An 11019-nucleotide genomic window follows, 5' to 3' on the forward strand; every position below is an offset into this window, starting at 1 on the left:
GCCTGTTCATATCCTGTGCCCATTTTTCTATTGGATTATTTACCTTTATCTTGTTGTGGTGCTCAAGTATTTCATAAATTCTGGATATAAGTCCCTTATTTTGTTGGATCTGTTTGAATTGTATTAAACTCGTAAATATCTTAATGCTTTTGAGGCTAAAGATGGAGGTTAGCAAAGTATATCCTGTTGGAGGAAAAACTCTTAAGGATTTAATATCACAATTTTCTCAGATTGACCTTACTGCTCCATCATCACCTTTACAGACAAAACTGGTTAAAGAAACTCATATGACGTCTTAGAAGATACCATAAACAATTTTTGTAAACAACTTTTATGGGACTATTTCATCAATGAGATGTTCTAACTGCTAAAACTGATAATATTTTATAGCAATGAAATTTAAGTTGTGTGAATAGCTACCTTAAATTCCCTCACCTGAGTGTTTTGGTTTCTTTTAAAGCATCCTCTTTCTAGCCAATCCTCTTGAATACAAGCCCATAGTGTGTGGTGCTAGGGAGATAGGCAGGTCAACCAATGGCCACACTTTTCTGGCAGTTCACCTATCCGTTACTTTGCAGCAGGATGATGGACAGTCTCCCCCTGTGTACTTTACAGCCTTGGAAAACCCACTATGAGTTAACTATGAGTCAGTGCTGACTGCACAGCCATGTTTGCATGTAATCCTGGAAGAAGCCCTTGATGGCACAGGGGTTAAGGACTCAGCTACTAACCTAAAAGAAAGTTCAGCAGTTTGAGCTCAGCAGTGGCTCTGGGAGGAAGATATGGCAATCAGGTTCCGTAAAGATCCCAACACAAACTCATTGTCAAGATGTACATTCTCCCAACTGGTGGAGCCTCCGTGCACAGCCCAGGTGCTTACCCATCGCCTCTGCTCCATCCAGACATAGACTTTAGGGCAGGACTCCTGTCAGAATGTCTGAAATAGTTTTTGGCTGGAGGAAGGTGGGCCACAGAAAGCAGCACAGCGTTTTGTCATCTGGGCATGGTGAAGGTTCTGTGACAGTGTGTGGTGATCTATCAGAAACTGACCATATGTGCCTGAAAGCACTTGCAATACCAGTGACTGCACCATCAGTGGCCTATCTCCCAACAACATGCAAGCCACCACAATACAAGAAACTGACAGACTGATGATACAAGAAACTGATACCTATTGAGATATCCAGAGTGCTATTGCAGTTGTGAGATAGTTGGGATTGCAGATTGGGGGACACAGGAAGCATTTTTACTCATTGCAAGTTCAGATATTAGTGCCAGCCCATGGCTCACACACATATTTCTTCATAGCATGGGCAAGATGGTGAGAAATCTATCTTTGAAAGAAAAGCTTGATATTGTCAAAATGATAACTGAAGAGAAATAGACAGTCAAGGAAGCTGTAGTTAAGGTCAAGTGTGGCAAATCACAAATTTACTCAATTATGAAAGAAAAGGATAAAATAATTGAAAAATACATGAGTGGAATCAATGTAAATGCCAAGAGAGGTAGGGATGGAAATTATGCTGAAATCAACAAATGTGTTTTTGAGTGGTTTCTTCAAGCTTCTGCCAAAAATGTTTCCAACTCAAGACCTACCACTCTTAAATCCAAGGCAAAGGAAATGGCCAGACTTTTAAAAGTTGATGGATTCTCAGTTTCTAATGAGTAGCTTCAGAGCTTCAAAAAAACCCATGGAATGACACGCAATGTAAGAAAATGCTTTAAGAATGGTGATTTTTTTTTTTTTCATTTGGCAGTGGTGATATTGTACAAAATGAAACAGTATGGAGCCTGATAACATCACACAGATGCAGAATGCGATAAATGACATTTATAGTGGTTGTGCAGAAAATAAGGTCAGTGCTGCATCTTACAGTGGCAGCAACAAACAAGTTGCAACAGAAATGGATGATAAAAATCTGCAAGTAACTGTAGCCTCCGGACCTAAGATGACCACGAAGATGGTGAGCACCTGCCGTTAGAAGAGCCTGAATCTTTTAAGTCAAACATAAGTTTTCAACTCTATAAAAGCTTTGAAGGAATTTGGGAAAGTTAAGGGAGACCAAGAGTTTTTTGATAAGGCTACAGATTTACAAAGTTGTTTCAATAATTTCGTCAAAAAAAAAATCAAGACAAACTAAACCATTACATTAGATAGATGTTCATATTAAAATGTGATCAGTATCTCTGCCTAAATAATATTTCAATAGTGTCTGTACATGCATTGAATAAACATGCAAATCACAAAAAGAAATGCATATTCTGAAAAATTTCCTGGGATGTAAATCTTAGTGAGAGATTATCTTCTTGGTGGATTCAAATTTCAGCACCTTAATGTTTTATTTGGAAGTAGGAGTGCCATCCATTTCCTAAACAACAGGCTTCTAGCAACTCTATGAACGATAAATGACGATAGTTATAGAAAGGCTTCAGACTTTTGTTCATAGGGCAACTATAAGTTGTGCTTAACTCAACAGCAATCAACAACAACAAACCAACAGCAATGTTCTATGTACTTTCGCTTTGCAAATCTGTACAATTGTTATGTATGTTTTGCCCTATAGGTCCGCCATAAGTCAGAACTGCTTCAATAAGCAATAGGCATGGCGTTGACTTTCATTGTAATCCTAATGCATGTAAAAGCCTGACAGCTGGTTTGACTTGAGCAGACGTTAGATGAATGGATATGGAACTTCTGCTTGAGCTGCTGACTGTGGTCTACAGTGGGATGATACAGTATGCACAAGGAGTCACTCTCTCCTTTTCTGGTTCCATTCTGCTTGTCCTTAAATAGAGACAGAACCTGAAGGATCGTTCGCAAGGCTCAAACATCCTAGGGGATAGGCCTCCTTCCTCACACTCTCTTCCCAAGTGTCCATGTGTTACTGCTGTGGTAAAGGAGATACCAGGACTTGTGACTGTGATCAATCTCCATATTGCTTACTGTCTGGAGACAGGGGTGGTGAACACTTGGAGCCTCAAGTACTTGGAAGACTGTCTCTTCTTTTTTTTTGTTCTAACACAATTTAACTATTTGAGTGTGACATGAATGAATGTTTCTAAAAGCTCAGCATTATGTCTTCACTGTTGTTGTTGTTATTGTTACATGCCATGGAGTCATGTACGACTCATAGTGACCCTATGAATAAAAGACCTGAGCTCTGTTCTATAACTATCATTGTTTCTCTATGTTTATAGAGTTTCCAGAGGCTTGTGGTTTAGGAAGTGGATGCCAGTCCTGCTTCCAAACATGAATCAATCTGGAAGCTCCACTAAACACTGTCATGATAGGTAACCATTATGGCATTTGACACAGCTATGGCAAAATATTCAGCAGCACAGCAACCCCAGGTTATCTCTGTACAGCAAATAGACTACTGCTGAACCACTTAGAAGCATGTTCATCCCAAAATCAATTAACACTAGGCCCAAGGGCTGCAGGCCTGAGGGCCATATTGCCTTTTAAATATAAGACACACCCACCAGGTGCTAGGCGACTCTAAAATAAGAGACTTCCAGCCCAAGGCTCATTGTTGTTGCTGGGTTTTTTTGTTATCATTCATTCATTCATTTATTTATTTCCCATTCATTCATTGTTGCACATTTTTCTCCCTGCCTACTCCACCCCTTAGTGTGCTTTTTCTCTTTGAAAAAGGAAAAAAAAAATATTTCATTGTTATACAATCCCCCCATCCAGTTCAATTTACTATGCAGCTCTTATTCTGGACTCCTGTCATGCAAATAAAACCTAATCATATATTCCTTTTAAACATTTCTCTGCCTCATCTGTTTCAATGCAGTGTACACCATTTATCCCTTCTCTTCTTAGTTTCCCTCCAACTCTGATGTCAGTCCTGTTTTGTAACAATGGCATGATGCAGTACTTACCCTTTTGTGACTGAGATATTTCATTCCACATAATGTTCTCCACAGTCACCCATTTTGTATGTGTTCTTTGTTTTTTAATGCAGCATAGTGTTCCATTGAGTGAATATACCACAACTTCTCTATTTATTCATTTGTTGATGGGCACTTGGCTTGTTTCCAACTCTTTGCTATCATGAACAATAAAGCAAATAAACATGGGTGTGCATATATCTGCTTGGGAGGCAGTTCTGATTTCTTTAGGGTATATTCCCAGTAGTGGAATTGCTGGATCAAATGGTATTTCTATTTCCAACTTTTTGAAAAAGCATCATACTGCTTCCCAGAGTGGTTGCACCATCTTACACTCCCAGCAACAGTGAATAAGGGTTCCAGTTTCTCCACAACCTCTCCAGCATTTGTTGTTTGTTGTTCTGTTGAATTTTGCTATTCTGACTGGGCTGAGATGATATCTCATAGTTGTTTTGATTTACATCTTTCTTAGACACAGCTTATTGTTAGCTAAATCTGGCAAATCCAATCAGGTGACACTTAACAGTGGACAAAAAACAAAAACAAAAACAAATAAAAAACCACACCCCAAAAGCCAACCCGAAAACAAACCAAAAAGCAACCAAATGTTCTATAACTCACCCTCACCAAGATGTGAGAAACCACCATCTTCCAGAATCCAACTGCTTCACAAATACAACTCCAAGCTGCAGACTTAGTCCAGCGCTACCATCTTTTAAATACAAGGCACTAAACACTTAAGTTTTTATTTTCATCAGAAACTATAAAGGAGTGGTAATAGCCAATTTGTAGTTGTATATGTAATTTGTGGGAGTATTTTTAGAGTTTGAGATTAAATTGTCAGGAGACACTTCAAAAGAGGAAGTGATATCTAAGTAGGCATGAAACATACATATCCAATTTTCAGAGTTCTGAAAGTGCTTGTAAAAACACTCAATACATTTATTTATGTGTTCACATTTGGGAACAATAACTGCATATTGCTCTGAAAATTTCTTTTTTAACTTAAGCATGCATCATGGAAATGTGTTTAAACAATGTGCTTTACTAATTTAAAGATATTTTATTGCGGAAAAACATAAATATAACAAAACATTTGTCACATCAATTTTCACATGTACAGCTCAATGACACTAATTCCATGCATCATATATTGCAATCATTATCACTTTGGTTTTTTAAACTGTTTCATCATCATTAACAAGCCTGAGGCCTATTAAGCAATGACTCTACCTTTCTCACTTCTTTCCTCTCCCGGTAATTACTAACAATCTTTGGTCTCTATATATCTACTTAAAATAAGTGGGTTAATGTAATATTTTACCTTTTGCAATTGACTTTTCTTTCAGGCCCTGCTTGCTGAAACTGAGAAGGACCTGAAGTGCTTATGGCAGAAGATCAAGGACTGTAGCCTTCAATATGGATTGAAGCTCAATATCTAGAAAATAGAGATTTTCACCACTGGTCCAGTTGGGAGCATAGTGATGGATGGTAAAGAGATTAAGATTGTAAACGGCTTTAGTTTGCTTGGCTCCACAGTCAACAGTCATGGCACCAGCAGGAAATTAAAAGATTTACTGCGTTGGGAAAGTCTGCTGTTAGAGACCACTCCAAAGTACTGAAGAGCAATGATGTCAGTCTGGAGATCAAGGTGCGCCAGATAGTGGCCATGGTCTTTGCAATCATTTGCTATGCGTCAGAGAGCTGGACAATGATTAGGGATGATAGAAGGAGAATTGATGCCTTTGAGCTATGGTGTTGGAGAAGAGTATTGAATATACCATGGACAGCTAAGAGAACAAACAAGTTTGTCCTGGAGAGGGTGAAGCTAGAGTGTTCATTGGAGGCAAGGATTCTGAAACTTCATCTGACATACATTGGAAATCTTGTAAGGAGGGACCAGTCTTTGGTGAGGGATGTCACACTTGGGAGAGTGGAGGGGCAGCGCAGGAGAGTGTGAATTGATGAGGTGAAATGATCCAAGGACTGGGGAAGAGGGCAGGTGTGTCAGTGACTATAAATTGGTACAGGATAGAGCATGGTTTAGTGTTGTTGAACATAGGGTTGTTATGAGTTGCAGGTGACTCAACAACACACAACAATAGCATTGATAAGGACTTCAGCCTTTATAATTGTATGTCCCAGTGGCAAGAAGCTGAAGTGCAATCCCGAAGGTGCACATGGTTTGAGGCCACCAGCTGCTTGCTCCATGGGAGAAGGGTGGACATTCTCCTCCCATGTGAAAACTGAAAACTCACTTGGGGAGAGGAAATCAGCTATGGGTTGGTTTTGACTTTATGGTAGAAATAAACATTGATATTCCATTCAAAATAATGAAAGATTCAGTAAGCATTAAAAGAAAATTGGAGAAATACAACAGAATAACTGTACCAAAAATAAACGTTCCTGAATAATTTTAGAAAATACCATATGATCAAGTAGAACTGAAAAAGAGGTCCAACTTGTACTGAAGGCATTGCCCAAAAATAGGAAAACATGAATTTATGGGGAAAATCAATTGACATGTTTCAACACACAGGTGCCATATCCTAGACATTCTCAACAGTCTCTGCCAGTATTTAGAAGACAGCTATATGATCAACTGACTAGACGAGATCCATATGTGTTCCCATTCTGAAACAAAGGTGAAAAAGAAAATTTGAAAATTATTGAACAATGTCATTACTACCACATGCAAGGGAAATCCTGCAGAATATTATTTAAAAGTGCCTGCAATTCCATCAACAATGTGTTCCTTTCTTCCCGCATTCTCTCCAACATCTATTACTTGCTACCCAGTTAAATTTTGCCATTCTTACTGGAGTGAGGTGGTACCTCATTGTGATTTTGATTTGCATCTTTCTTATTGCCAGTGATTTGGAGAATTTCTTCATGTGTCTGTTTGCCATTCAAATATCTTCCTCTGTGAAAATTATTTCCATGTTTTTGCCCATTTTGTAATTGGGTTATCAGTCTTTTTCTTGTGGAGGCCCAGGAGTATTCTGTAAACTTTTGCTATAAGACTCTTGTCTCAGTTCGTATTACCAAATGTTTGTTCCCAGTCTGTAGGTCTTCTTTTCACCCTGTTGGGAAAAGTTTTTGATGTGCACAGAGATTTAATCTTTATAAGGTCCCATGCATCAATTTTATCCTCTTTAGATTGTGCATTTCTGGTTGTATTTGGCAGTGTCTTTATACCTTGGACTAGTGCTATTAAGCTTGATCCTTTTTGTCTCTTATGACTGTTATGGTTTTAAGCTTTACTCCCAGGTCTCTGGTCTACCCTGAATTGATTTTTGTGTATGGTGTGAGATATGGATCCTGTTTCAGTTTTCTGCCGGTAGAAGTCCAGTTTTGCCAGCACCATATTCATTGTTGCTGGGATTGTAAACTGGTGCAACCAATCTGGAAGGCAGTTTGGCACTTCCTCAAAAAGCTGAACGTAGAAATTCCGTATGACCCAGCTATTCCACTACTTGGAATATACCCTGAGAATATGAGAACTTAGGCACAAACTCAAATTTGTTCATAGCAGCATTATTCACCATCACAAGAACATGGAAACAGCCCAAATGTTTAACCACAAATGAATGGATTGAGAAATTATGGTATATTCACACAATGGAATACTATGCAGCACACAGGAGCAATAACTTTGTAAATTATTACCTAACTTTGGAGGGACTGGTGAGCATTATGCTGCGTGAACTAACTCAGTCCCACAAGGAAAAAGATTGTATAAGACCATTATTATAGAAGGAGTGTAAGGATCCAGGATGGGTGGGAGAGGCTGGAAGCAGAGGGATGTGGAAGTACAGGGGGAAAAGGGGATTAATCATTGGATTGTGCAATTTGATGAGTGGGGGGGTGAGGAAAATGGAAAGAATTTGTTCAAGTTTGTATTAGAATTTTGTAAATAAACTAGTGAAAAAAAGTCACGTTGGGGAGGTGGAGGGACAGTAGTGGGGGTAAAATGTGCAACAATGAATGAATGAAACTAACTTTTCTGTAAACTTTTGTTAAAATGACAATTAAAATAAATGATTTTAATTAGAAATAAAAGTGCCTGTAAGGGTACCTGGGCAGATAGTTGTCATAAATTGAAGTTTCATTCAGAAGAAACCATGGCGTGATTCTTGTTGATGGCAGATGGATTGTGGCTGACAGCAAAAAAATAAGGGAAAGATGTTTACTTGTGATTAAATAAAGTTATTTGAGCATGTGGAATATAACAAATTTGAGCACGTGGAATAAAACAAATTAGGGACAACATTTAGTAGAATGCAAATCCCAGAACACTTAATTGTCTTCCTGCGAAACCTATACATAGACCAAGAGACAGAATAAGGGAACATTGCATGGTTTAAAATCAGGAAAAGTGTGTTTCAGTGTTGTATCCTTTTTCCATACTTATTCAATATATATGAAGTAACTAGAGAAGCTGGACAATATGAGAAGAATATGACCTTGGCAAAGATTCGTTAATGACCTGTCTTAGGTTGATTGCTCAACCTTGTTTGCAGGAAGTGAAGACTGCTGAAAACCTTTACTGGAGAAGATCAAACATAGCAGTCTTCGATTTGGGTTACAGTTCAATATAAAGAAAACAAAACTTCTTGCCACTGGACTAATAAGAAACATCATGTTGGACAAAGAAAATACTAATGTTGTCAATGATTTTATTTCACTTGGATATAAAATCAATACTTATAGTAGCAGCAATCGAGATATAAAAAGATATGTTGCATTGAGAAAATCTGCTGTCAAAGACCTCTTTAAAGGGCTAAAGAGCAAGGATGTCAGGTTAAAGACTAAGATGCTTCTGGTCCAAGCCATGGTATTTTCAACTGCTTTCTATATGTCTTAATGTATAATAAATAAAGAAGACTGAAGAATAATCTACATCTTTGAAATATCATGTTTGCAAGGAATATTAATATCCCAAGAAATGTCAAAAGAAAAACAAGTCTGTCTTGAATGAAAAGCAATCAGAATGTTCCTCAGTACTAGGAATAGTGAAACTTCATTTCACATGCTGTGGACATATTTTCTTGAAAAAAGACTTTGTACTGGGAAAACGAGAGCATCAATGACAGTAAGGAGGTAAACTGACATCGTGAGCACAACCATGGGCTTGAGCATGATGCAGATTATGAGGATGGTGAAGGACAGAACAAATTTCAAATTTGTTGTTTATAGGGTTTGAATGAGTCATAGTCAACTAGACAGCATGTAACAATGTTCTATACGTGTAGGTTGAGTTGATGTGTGACGTCGAGTTGGAAACAACACATAGCTGACCCTCCAGAAGGTTTTCAGAGGCAGTTAATGAAACCAGAGGAGATTGCCCATCCTTCTGCAGAGCTTCTGGCCAACTGGAACTGTACACCTTCAGGACGGCAGCACAGCTTCTTAACCACTAGGCCACCAGAGCTCCATTCTTCTGTCGATAGACTTGTAGGTTGTTTCCACATTTTTACTGCTGGGTGTAGTGCTACAGTGGACACTGGTGTGCAGGTTTCTGTTTTTACTTCTGTTTTTAATTTTTTTAGGTACATTCTTGGGACTGGTATTGCTGAACATATGGGAGTTCTATGTTTAACATTTTGAGCAAACTGCCAAACTGATTTCCACAAAAGCATTTTATGTGTCCATCAATGATATTTGAAAGTTCTAACATCTCTATATTCTCCATAACCCATGTTATTTTTCTTTTTTTGTATTTTTAAAAATATCATAACCAATCTAGTTTGGTGACATAGTAAATCTCATTGTAGTTTCAGATTGCATTTCCTAAATAATTAATGACATTGAGGATCTTTTCATCTGCTTGCTGCCCTCTTTAGTGGTATGTCTATCAAAGTTTGCCATTTTTTTAAAAAATTGGATTATTTATCCTTTCTAAGCTGCAGTTGATTTAATAAGTCTCCTGTTAATAGGCTTTTATTCCCTTTGGCTCATTTATATAGCAAATAATAATGCACTGAAGAAGTGTATGTGCTTGTATGTGTGTTAACACATATATTGTTGTTAGATGCCATCAAGTATGACTGATAGTGACCTTATGAACAGCAGATTTGAACCTTGTCCTATCATCCTATATCATTCTTATCATTTCTTCCAGATTATAATCCATTGCTGTAGTTATAGTGTCAATCAATCTCATTAAGGATCTTGCTTTTTGCCAACTACTCACCATTCCAAATACCATATGTACACACACAGAGGAATATTTTAAAAAAGACTGTTGCTGCTCTTTTTGTTGTTCTGTTCTTTTGAGTAGTAATCAACCCACAGCTGATCCTCTAGGGAGTTTTCAAAGGCAGTACATCCCTTGAGAGATTGCCTATTTTTCTTCCATAAAGTAGTTTGTAGATTGAAATAATGTAGCTTTACACTGGCAAAGTACTTCCTTACCACTTAGCCATCTCAAAACACCAATTTCTGAAGCTAGACTGGGGGCAAAGCCAAACTGGAAGCAAAGCTGGACCAGGGGTAAAGAAAGACCCGGAAGAGGTCTGCTGGAAAGCAGCCTGCCAGGGAGTAGCCCACCCATGAGCAGCCCAATAGCTAGATTTTGAGTAAGGACCCTGTGCATGCAAAATTGTCTAGAGCCTGTGCACTTGCCGTGAGCTCAGGACCGTGCCCTGCACCCATGCCTGCCCTGTGCCTATGCCCACCCTGCTCCTGTACTTGTGCCCTGTGCCTCTGCCTACCCTATGTTCATGCCAGCCCTGCACCAGTACCTGATCTGCGTCCATGCCTCCACACTTCACGTTGCATCTCCTCATATCCAGTCAACTAACTGTCTTTAGTCTAGAACACCTCAATCTGACCTAGCTACAACAGTTATAAACAGAAAGAGACTGCTTTTACAGGCCCTGAACTGTAACTTCCCATCGGTCAGAAGTACAGAGAGAAACACAGGCTGTTTAACTGCCCCATCCTCTTCTGGAGCAGTGACATAAGATCAAGAACCTATTAGGGCCTCAGGCATGAAAAAATTTACCACAGCAATGTCAAATAAGAAACAGACTTCCTCACACCCTACACAGGTACAAAGCAAGATGTCACTCCCCCAAAGTGACACAGTATCAATGGATTTGCTGAAGCTAGAAGGAC

This window comes from Elephantulus edwardii, unplaced genomic scaffold, assembly GCF_000299155.1.
Source record: "Elephantulus edwardii isolate Elephantulus edwardi_28Jun2011 unplaced genomic scaffold, EleEdw1.0 scaffold00158, whole genome shotgun sequence".
NCBI classification, from domain to species: domain Eukaryota; kingdom Metazoa; phylum Chordata; class Mammalia; order Macroscelidea; family Macroscelididae; genus Elephantulus; species Elephantulus edwardii.